This window comes from Sinocyclocheilus grahami, unplaced genomic scaffold (assembly GCF_001515645.1).
Source record: "Sinocyclocheilus grahami isolate Dianchi unplaced genomic scaffold, SAMN03320097.WGS_v1.1 scaffold707.1, whole genome shotgun sequence".
Lineage (NCBI taxonomy): Eukaryota > Metazoa > Chordata > Actinopteri > Cypriniformes > Cyprinidae > Sinocyclocheilus > Sinocyclocheilus grahami.
In genome coordinates, this window is record NW_015505886.1 from 766,033 (window position 1) to 778,156 (window position 12,124).

Sequence of the window (12,124 nt, forward strand, 5' to 3'; positions counted from 1 at the left end):
GATGGATGGATGATTTGATGGTTGGTTGGACGGATGGATGATTGCATGGTTGGTTTGGATGGATTGTTGGATGTTTGCATGTTTGGTTGGTTGGATGGATGATTTGATGGTTGGTTGGATGGATGAGTGGATGGATGGAAGGGATGATGGAGGGATGGATGGATGGTTGATTGGTTGAATGGATGGAAGAATGGTTGGTTAATTGAATAGATGGTTGTTTGGATGGATGGATGGTTGGTTGATTGAATGGATGGAAGGTTGGATGGTTAAAAAGGACAGTTTTTTGCATCAACAATTTTAATAATTTGGTAAAACTTTATTTTGATGGTTCCTTTTGAACATTCTGTTGATAATAACTACCGTTGCACCTACATGTCAACTAACTCTCATTAGAATATTAGTAGACTGTCCGCTTATTTTCTGCTAACTCTTTATTGTGATGGTCTCCCAACAGACATTCTACTGACTATAAGTAACTTTGCATGTACATGTCAACTTATTCTAACCCTAACCCTACCAGTCTACTAATACTCTAATTCTCTAGTAAGAGTTAATATATATGTAGGTGCAACATTACTTACAGACAACAGAATGTGTTAAAGGGACCATCAAAATAAAGTGAAACCAATTATGTCACTGTATTCATGCTGTAAAATGTATGTACCGTTTTATTTTTTCCAATATTTTACTATGAAACACACATATGTTTTGCTCAGTATAATTTCTTCCATACATCAGTCAATATTCAAATATAAATCAATAGTTAATATTTTTTACACCCCAATCAACACTTTTTTTTTTTTACAGTATTACTAAAACATATTATAAATTATTCAAATAATTTTTTCAAGAGAAAAAAATTATTTTCCTGTTTAGTTCATATGGCAAAGTAGCAGTCACATATATGATTTTATTTTACTTCAAGATGCTTTATATTATTTTTGTCGTACTTCTTTAATCTGAACTCAGCTGGCAGTGTTTAGCATAAATTTAACTGGATGTTTTTATGGTGTGTGATCTGACAGAAAGAGTCAAGAGAAAATGGAGCTCCTTAGAACATCCACAAGACTCTGAGCAACAAAAAACATAATGGCCCAGCAATCTCATCTCACTCTCAGGCAGAAATTGAGCTCCTATCTTTTTCCCTGTTTTTTTGAGGAAGAGATTCATACATGCAGAATCTAGCATGTCGTTTGTCTTCAGTCATGCGAAATGCCATCCGTCAGCTTTACTGCAGCCTGGTTTCCTCTCCACACAGTCACGATAAATGATGGAGAAGAGAAGCAAGACGAGGAAAAGAGAGAGAGAGAGGCAGGACTGTAATGTTTCTGCACAGATATGGCTTTCAAATACTGGCTTATGTGTTGGAATTCATACGCTATCATTCAAAATGACAAACCAAAATAATACAAGGTTCATTTATCCTGCTGTTTTGGACGGATCCTTTTTACCTCATGGTTTCTACTAGCTACGGAGGCGCAAAAACAGCCCAGCGTAAAGCAAACTATTTTACAACCAATTACATGGAAATAGCCCAGAGTCCATCAAATAAAACTCAAACAGCCTTGCATAGTCAGACTTTTGACTATCAGTATAAATACTAGTCCACAAAGCAGCTCATTCAAGCTCCAAAGTCACTTGTGTTGTTTTCAGTCATGAGCACGCACTTTCCATAAGTAATTGCAAAATATGAACTGCAATTACAAGGCTAATCTCCTCCGTGTCTACAGGTACAATGCCAAAATTCATTCTCACACAAACTCAATTACACTAAAACTTTTCACAATCTACCAACAAACTACAAGGTGTGTCTAATATTATGTTTCTCACAAATTTTTTTGGGCTGTTGCTCATTGCTGCTCACTAATCGCTAATCAGGATAGCACACACAGTTGTCTAATCTAGTCATCTATGCTACAATTTAGGGTGTTTTGTCTTAAAACAGTCTTATTATTAGTCTTATAATAAACTCTGTTTTCTCAAAAAGAGAATCAACATATAAAGCGATTAGCATTACATCCGATTAGTAATTACATCCAGTTTGAAATGCGTCATAGCATCTACAATATAATTTGGGTTTTGTCACAATCTTAAAACGAGATGTACACGTTCTGAACTGGAAGGTATGCAGATTTACTACAAAATATACACTTTTCCACACTTAATCGCAAAATATGAATGTGATTGCGAGGTCATTCTCCTCCTTGACTGCAGGCACAATGGAGAAATTGAAAATATGTCGTAGCATCTGCGCTACAATTTTTTGCATACTTAAAACATTAACGTACGGTAGGGTTTGAACGACTTCTGATTTTTAAAAGTCGACTTTTATGTGATGAAAGTCGAGTCGAAGTCGACTAGTCCCTGATGACGTCATTAATGAAGAAATAAGTCTGGAGCTGTGATTATACACCTTGTGCACAGCTATGGCATATGACACAGCGCTGCCCACATGGCTATTGCTCCTATAACAGCTCAATTTTATCAGTTCTTTTGTCTTTGGGTCATTATATTTCGACCAGATTTCTGCTCGTTCTAAATCAGATAACAGATAAAGTAGCACAGTAAAGATTACATTCATATGAATGCATTAGTGAGAGCGATTGCATGAGTGAATTAATTCTACCTGGCAGCGACTCTCTACTAGTACTGAAGCTGTGGGATTTAGTTATTAAGAAATATATGCTTAAACTTTTCAGTTTCTAAGCTATTTTATTGAGAAATCACAGAACAGTGTTGACAATACATTTCCACTCTGAATGATACTGTGTGCGCGAGATCTGCGCGAGATGTATGCACGACTGTCCTATGTGTGTGCATTACAGTGCAGCAGTGCATTAGATTAGAACGGCGATTAACTTACCTGTACAATAAACTGTTTAAAATGTGCATTCTCCCGGTCAATTTCGTAATTTCATAATCCAGTAATATAATCTCACATGTTTTGTGGAACGCTTTCAGAGTATGCATTTATTTGTCATTTTAACTGTTTGGAAACGGAGCGTAAATGTGGATGTCCTTCAAAGATTTATAATCCTGTTGCGCCCTCTATAGGACCAGCGACTAGTCGACGTCAAGCTTAAAGCGTCATGGCAGAGCATTGAAGTCGATTAGTCGGTGCAACCACTAACGTACGGATAAATGTAGGATAATGCTTGTGTTGGTTTAGACAGCAAGATCAACATGTAAAGCGAAATTCATTCTCTCACAAACTCACAATACAAGTTAATTCTTGACAATCTATCAAACTACATGGAGACTGAGTTTGCATTCATTTTTGTTTATGGCAATTGGTGAGTAGGATCGTACACACATTAAATGTAGTTAAATCCAGTTTAAAATGTGCTTTGGAATCTATGCTACATTTTGAGTTGTTTCCTTTCATACTTAAAGCATTAATGGATGAGAAATTTGAGCATTGAAGTCGATTAGTCGGTGCAACCACTAACGTACGGATAAATGTAGGATAATGCTTGTGTTGGTTTAGACAGCAAGATCAACATGTAAAGCGAAATTCATTCTCTCACAAACTCACAATACAAGTTAATTCTTGACAATCTATCAAACTACATGGAGACTGAGTTTGCATTCATTTTTGTTTATGGCAATTGGTGAGTAGGATCGTACACACATTAAATGTAGTTAAATCCCGTTTAAAATGTGCTTTGGAATCTATGCTACATTTTGAGTTGTTTCCTTTCATACTTAAAGCATTAATGGATGAGAAATTTTAATTGTATAACATATGTTTAGTTTTAGACTAGAAAGGAAACATGTAAAGCGATTAGCAGTTAACCGAAATAGGTTTTTCAATGGCTGACAATATCAGGTTGGCCGATATAATGTCGATACATGTATACCACAATTTAATGATAGACACTTTGAACTGAACAGAGCACACAAATTCACAACAAAATTGACTTCTTATCCATCAACAAAGCTGTCTGTAGAATTAAAAACTGAAAAAGCGCAAGCAATCCCACAATTTTCTCAAACTTTTCCTCAGAAATGGTCATTTTAGCCACCCAGTAATTTGTAAACAGGACAAACCAAATAAAACCGTGAACCATGAATTCCATAAAGCCAGCCAATCAGATTACAGCTCGACAGGCGGTGCGCGAACGACCCGTGGGCATATCATCCGAAGCTGATACGTGTCAGTGGGCGTGTTTGTTCTGCTCCGGCTGGGTTTGTGGGTGCGGACACATTTGGACGTCTCCTGGTGGCCCTGAATGGTTCAGACGAACCCCTGTAAACTCCTACGGAAGCTGCTGTCTGTCAGATATGCTGATATCACTCACCTCTCTCACAGACTGTCAACGCGGCACCTCTTTTATTTAGAAATCAACTCTATTTCTTTTCTGGCACATTGGCTTTAATGTGATTTAAAGTGTAGCTGCAGGAGACGCACTTTGAACTGAACAGAGCACACAAATTCACAACAAAATTGACTTATCCATCAACAAAGCTGTCTGTAGAATTCAAAACTGAAAAAGCGCAAGCAATCCCACAATTTTCTCAAACTTTTCCTCAGAAATGGTCATTTTAGCCACCCAGTAATTTGTAAACAGGACAAACCAAATAAAACCGTGAACCATGAATTCCATAAAGCCAGCCAATCAGATTACAGCTCGACAGGCGGTGCGCGAACGACCCGTGGGCGTATCATCCGAAGCTGATACGTGTCAGTGGGCGTGTTTGTTCTGCTCCGGCTGGGTTTGTGGGTGCGGACACATTTGGACGTCTCCTGGTGGCCCTGAATGGTTCAGACGAACCCCTGTAAACTCCTACGGAAGCTGCTGTCTGTCAGATATGCTGATATCACTCACCTCTCTCACAGACTGTCAACGCGGCACCTCTTTTATTTCGAAATCAACTCTATTTCTTTTCTGGCACATTGGCTTTAATGTGATTTAAAGTGTAGCTGCAGGAGACAGCAGTATACTGAGGAAAAATACCGTGCCAGCACTTACATAACATCACAGAAACACAAATCACTCGCTCTGTAGGAGAGGCTGAGTTGTACTCACGGGCAGTAAATGCTTCTCTGCTCTTTAGGATGGAGGCTGCTGGTTCACAGTGAATCGTGCAGGAGACGGAGACGGAGACACGTTCTCTCCCACGTCCACATTCCCCTGTCTTAATGTCTCCTCAGTGGAAAATCCCAGAACAGATGAAACTGCAATGAGAAAAACAAAGCAGAAGAGAATATTTCAGGACTAATGCTACAGTATGTCATCATTTGGGTGCATTTCATTGGATTGAATTATCTTAGAATATATATTTATTAGCCACGTTTGCTAATAAACATCACTATTGGTACTATTACTCAAACTGAGGGTTAAGGATTTGAAGAATCTCCAATAGTAACTACTGAAATTTGAAACATATCTCACCCTGCATGCTACAGAAATGAATGATATCTCAAATAAAAAAATGTGCTATTACTTTCCTATGTTATTGGACTTGGGTTTTTCTTCAACTATGGACACTTTTGTTCCGGTGGACTTTTAAGACAAAGTCTTAAAAATGTAATCTCACCTCAGTGTTATTTCCATCAAATCTCAAATTACATATTTTTAAAAGCATTTTGTGGAGTAAATGCATTTTAAACATTTTTGGAACAAAACGGATGATGTCTTTGCCTATTTCACAGCATTACATGATATTTTGGACAAAATTACAGCTTGACTGGAAATGAAACACGATAAACATTGTTCACAAGTGATATTTACCCTGGTTTTGTGATATTTACCTCGATTTTACGTTGTTTTCTTTACACATCACGTCTCAAATTTCATCTCAAGCTTAATTCGGGGCAAAATTGTTGGTTGTTGTGAAAATGACAAATGAGGGACATTCGTGAGGATTTTTTTATTTAGATGTATCAAAGTTCTAAACGTAGACGTTCATATTTTAATTGGTTTTATTGTAAAAATATAAATGATTACATTCAAGATCTAATATCTGAGAGTAAAACAACACAAAACAAAATATTTCTCTTTTTTTTTCTTCTTTTTAATAAAAATCAGGCCCCAAGTTGAAGAAACACCACATAATGACTTGCACCTGATGGATGATAAAACGTGACAATCTCATAGACTTACAAGCAAAAACTCGAACCGTATCTAGTGAGCAGAATGTCACAGACTTTAATGCCTTAGCAACCACACAGACCACCCTAGCAACTGTGTTAAAAACCCCTTAGAGCAACTTAGCAACCTCATGGTGACCCAAAACAATCTTTTTTGCTGTCGAGAAAGCAGTCATAATAAAGTCCCCCAAGAAATATTTCAGCGTCAAGCCTTTATTAACGCATCCGCTACATATATTTTAAATTACAGTAAGCTCCATTACATGTATCCTCACATGGCTGCAGCAGATGTGACCATTTCTCAAGGTTTAACAGCACTGTCTATTTTAAATGAGACTTTATATTATATTATTATATTATAACTCATAACCCTTCCATTTGATTGGCTCTGCTGTGAGCGTCCACTGCTACTGATTGCCTCCGCTGGGAGGGTCACTTTTTTTTCCTCTCGGCCACACAATTAGAGTTTGCCCCTCTCTGATTGGCCACAAGGTGCGTAATACAGAAGTCGCACACATGTCGGCCACCCTTCATTTTCCGAGTGAATTTCCCGCTGCGGCTTCATCTCCACCTGAATCCCACCAGCACACATCGTCAAAGCCACTTCCTGTATTGCAGCTCCCTGCACGGTGGTATTTTTAATAGCCCTGAATGTGCAGAATTTATATAATGCCAAGACTTGTTTAATACAAATTGTCGAGATATCATTATGTTTCTCCACTGTAATACAGAAGTCGCACACATGTCGGCCACCCTTCATTTTCCGAGCGAATTTCCCACTGCGGCTTCATCTCCACCTGGACCTCCAACTTCACAGGACAAAAATGTATTAGCAATCTATCTAGAGTTACACAAGGGTTGCGGCTCTCCCAAATGACAATTTAATGTTTAAATGAGGTTTTTGTGAAACTAAAACACCCATTTAGCTTCACAAGCAAGATTCCTAGGTCAACCGGCATTAATGTGCGCTGGGAAATTCATACTAAGTTCAACAGGATATCAGTAACTCACTCTCAGCTACGTGAATGAAAGAAAATCTCATTGTAATGCTGAGAAGTATAGCTTTTTTCTTAGTAAATAAAGAGCTGTTGCACAAAACACTCTATAACAGTAAAGTTAATGAAAATGCATGCTGCTTTCAAACAGAAGACTGTGGTAGCAAGCCAGAGACTACAACTAAATCATCTATGAAAATAGCCTGAATGGGTTTGAGAGAACAAAAGCAGGACTGGATTGACCATATGGGCATTTGGGCACATACCCAGAGGCCATGTTTAAGCGGGCAGCATGGGAGGCCAGAAAGATGAAAAAGATTGATAAACGATGGATAAACGCAGCTTGGAGGAAACATTATGGCTCATATTTTGCTCTTTAAGAATATGAGTTTTCAGTTATTAACTTGCTGAGCTACAAAATTAATATGAGCACAGTTTGAGATCTCTTCTAAAACTCCAAAAGCCAGATTATTAGGTGAAATTATTAAGGTCTTCAAAAAGATATATTTTTTTTCCGGCCAAAATATATTTCAAATACATGCTAAATATCGGTTTTATTGTAAAAACAGCTCTGATTCGAGTCCAAATAAAACAAAAGCTTTTGCTTTGCCGTCAACCCTTGGAGTCTGACAAAATACTTTCTTTTTAAAGCAACAATTGTGCACAAAGCCATTTACAACAGATGTTCCGGCCCGAAAATATCCTGTTCTCCATATCCTGATGCGGAAATGAACCTGTGACCCGCAGTAAGATCAAAGAAGCAATTACAGACTCATATATTTACTTGTTTGCTGTGTCGAAAAGTCAAGTGGCATGCTAAAAGCCAAACCATGATCTCTGGATATTGGAAAAGCAATCAAACGGAAGACTAATTAATGAGCTTTTGAGTTATTGCTTAACTTGACACGAATCCTCACGGGAAAGGAGTTTAATCTAATGCTGAGATAAGTCATAAACATTCTTACAGACGGAAGATGCTCTCTGATCAGTCGGCACAGAGACGATTAAACGCATCAGAATATCAGATGTTTTAGGAGTTTGAAATGAAAGCTCTTGAGTTCTTGTTAGTCAGAATGCATGTGTGGCCAAATAACTTTGAGTTATGACGACCAAAGGTCATGCTATAGAGCAAATGTCAAGATTTTCTGTGAACAAGCTAAAGACTTGAAGGAATAGTTCACCCAAAAATAAACATTTGCTGAAAATCTACTTACCATTAGGCCATCCAAGATGTAGACTGAGTTTGTTTCTTTCTTGTTTACAGATTTGGAGAAATGTGGCATTGCATCACTCACTAATGGATCCTCTGCAGTGAATGGGTGCCGTCAGAATGAGAGTCCAAACAGCTGATTAATCCACAAGTAATCCAACCCACTCCAGTCCATCAGTTAACATCTTGTGAAGCAAAAAGCTGCATGTTTGTAAGAAACAAATCCATCATTAAGACGTTTTCAACTTTAAACCATTGCTTATAGCTAAATATGAGTCCTTTGTCCATATATTGCTTTCTCTTGTGAAAAAGTCATCTAATCTGAATCAAGAGAAAAATATTTATGGATCAAGCACCGTTTACAAGCGAAAACCATTCTCAATGAATATGTGGGTGGATTTTGATGTGAGAGGCCAACGGGGGATGGACTTTTTCACTGGAGGAAGCGTTATTATAGATTATGTTCTGGTATTTTGGCCAGAAGCGAAAGTTTAAAGTTAAAACACCTTAAATAAACGCCTTAACGCTGGATTTGTTACTTACAAACATGCAGGTTTTCGCTTCACAAGATGTTAATTGATGGACTGAAGTCATGTGGATTACTTGTGGATTCTTGTGATGTTTTTGTCAGCTGTTTGGACTTTCACTCTGACGGCACCCATTCACTGCAGAGCATCCATTGGTGAGCAAGTGATAAAATGCTACACTTCTCCAAATCTGTGAGTAGATTTTCAGCAAATGTTAATTTTTAGGTCATTCCTTTATGATGAAGGATGAAACATATTAGATTACTTTTATGATGCTTCTGCATCATTTTTGAAGCTTAAAAGTCTCTTTTTGTTTTCTGAAAAAAGAACATACATGAAACAACATACAAGTAAGTAAATGACAGAACATTAATTCTTATGGTGAACTGTCCCTTTAAACAGACACACACCCAGTGTAAACACACCACATCCTCATTGATCTATTTGACTGGATCTCTTTTAATTACTCAACAGCCTTATGAGCATTTCTGATCTCCCAGCTGTCCCCTGTGTCACACACAGGAGAGTGATTACCACACACCGAGTGCCATTCGCAAGGCCGCTGAAATCAAATGACACAATTGAGAGGTATGCCGCAATATTTCGGCTTTCTGCTGCAAATGAGATCCTGTTAAAATACTGAGGAGAATTTAATTCCCCATCATTCCAGTTAATGGCCACCGGCATTTTGCGGTAGGGCACATATGAGAATTACTCCATTCTTCTTCCGCAGTTACGGCCATCTATCAGTCCGAGCATAATTATTCCCTGGGTGCCAGAAAGCTGACAGGCCTATTGCCGGCTCACTCTCCATACAATAGGGTCTAATCTTGCCAGTGAGCTTTGTGGCGAGGCGGCCTTCAGAGTCTGGCACACATGAATGGAATGGGGCGGAGCTTACAGACAAGCAGGGGAGTGTTGATTGGGCTGTCAGGCTGTGTGGGTGGAAGCTTACTATTAGATTCTCGTTCATCTCAATGGCTCGGCTATCACCTGAGCTGTAAATATGACTAACCAGTCTGGAGTCACAGGAAGTTATGTCATGGTGAATGGCACAATCCCAAGCCCTCAATAGGGACTATCCTGCACTGTGACGTCAAAGCAACAGACAGGGTAAAAGTCAATTTTTTTTTCATTTATTTATTAAACATTTCATAAATTTCAAGAAGATTTTTATGTGAAAATCAGTGTTGTTTTTGTAAACTAAAACCGAAACTATTAAACATTTTTTTTTCATTAATCAAAATAAAGCTGAAATAAAAAATTAAAAAATAAGATTTTTCTATTCTAACTGTTGAAGTACTAAAAACCAAAAAATTAATTAAAGCTAAATGGAAAACATTTAATGTAACAAAGGGTAAAAGTCAAGCTTTCTTTAAACTTTCTTAAAAATGTCATGCTTTTAAGGACACTCAAAAAAGATTGTTACATGTACATGTTACATACACACGTTTTTATTGTTTTATTGTTTACTAAAACTGAAACTATTACAAGAAAATGTTCATTAATTTAAATAATAATAATAATAATAATAATAAAAATTGTAGATGAAAAACTTAAACTTGGCAACTGACTATCAAAAAATCTTGGCTTCTAACTGTTGAAGTACTAAAGCTACTAAAACTACAAAATAGATTAAAACTAAACAAAGATTTAATGTAAAGCTAATAAAAAATGACAAAAGCACACAAAATTTCTAAAATAACAGTATATAAAATACTAAAATAACACTGATTAATATATACATATTAGTGCTGTCAAACGATTAATCGCATCCAACAAAGTTTTTGTTTACATAATATATGTGTGTATACTGTGTATATTTATTATGTATATATAAATACAATGCATGTAAATATTCATGAAAAATATATTATGTTTATATGTTAAATATATTTATATATAATATAAAAGAAGAATATAAATATATGCATGTAAATGTAACAGATCGGCCAGGCTCCACCACCACCCAATCACAACGATCCCTCTCACCTGAGTTCTGAGCACCTGCACCTGTCACCAATCAAGCACCTCATTACCAGCCTGCATAAAAGCCAACACCTCAGACACCTTCACTGTCTGGTCTTGTATACACGTAGAGGACTCAATGACTTTGCTACTACTTCCATTTGAATACTTCCTGCATTACTTACCACCTAGTGTCTCCTGTTCCTCGTAGTTCCCGGATTGCTGAGGTGTGTGCTCCTCCTGCCTGCATTCCAGCTCCTGTACAGCCAAAGACCCGGATTACCCTGCTCATCATATCCTTCGAACTATTCCCTCACCACCTCTGAACCCTACCCCAGTACTCCGTGACCCAATAAACCTATTTTATTTATACTAACCTGTTGTGTCAGACCTCTTCCGTTACAGTAAATATTTACTGTGTGTGCATTTATATATATACGTAATGTACATATATTATGTAAACAAACTTTTTTTTTTTTATTTTGGATGTGATTAATTGCGATTAATCGTTTGACAACACTAATATATTAATCATCAAACATATTAATGAGATAAAACACACTAGCAACCATCTATAAAAACGCCCTATAACTACCCAGAACACAGTAGAAACTGCATCCATCCATCTATCAGTCTCAGTCTATCTGTCCATCCATTGTTTAAACTTCAAGCTTTTAAAAAAACACTTCAACCTTCAAACTTTTAATAAGATTTAAAAATTTCAGACTATGCGTTGTAAAGTCAACATCACAGTTTGTATACAAACTTTACTTTCTAGTATGTTATTTAATGTGATTTATTGCAAACTATCTGAATGGTTAAAACAAGCAGAAGCAAGTGATGGAAACAGAGGCAGGCAGGGATGAGATGACTGGGGTGGAGCAATGGGCGGGGCTTAGAGCTAGAGCAGGAGATGGTGGGCGGGGCTAAAAGTCAAGGAAGGGTGAGTAGTAACAGCAGCGTTTCTGAAGCCAGAACCTGCTGGCCTCTTTGAGGGAAACCCAAGTCTCTGTCCTGGACTCCCGCGGCCTTAGAAGCTTTCTCCTCCCTCAAGAAAGCCTTCACTAGCGCCCCACTCCTAGTCCATCCAGATCCCAACCTCCCATTCATCGTGGAAGTCGACGCCTCCACTACAGGAGTGGGGGCAGTGCTGTCCCAGCAGCAGGGGAACCCAGCCCGACTCCACCCATGTGCCGCCTTCTCAAGGAAGCTCAGCCCGGTGGAAAATAATTATGACATCGGCAACAGAGAATTCCTTGCCATCAAGCTGGCCCTAGAGGAGTGGAGGCATTGGCTGGAGGGGGCAGCCCATCCATTCACCGTACTGACC

The 12,124-nt window shown here is 38.0% G+C and overlaps 1 protein-coding gene across 8 annotated transcripts in view; it reads right to left on the minus strand.

Moving 5' to 3' along the window:
* The window catches only part of LOC107560004 (leucine-rich repeat and immunoglobulin-like domain-containing nogo receptor-interacting protein 1), a 107,776-nt gene that overhangs the window by 46,933 nt on the left and 48,719 nt on the right, over positions 1–12,124 (minus strand). For all 8 annotated transcript variants that reach the window (XM_016244056.1, XM_016244057.1, XM_016244053.1 and 5 more), the window contains one exon: positions 5,031–5,179. The gene's annotated coding sequence lies outside the window, so the exon portion shown is untranslated. The remainder of the gene's footprint in view (positions 1–5,030; positions 5,180–12,124) is intronic.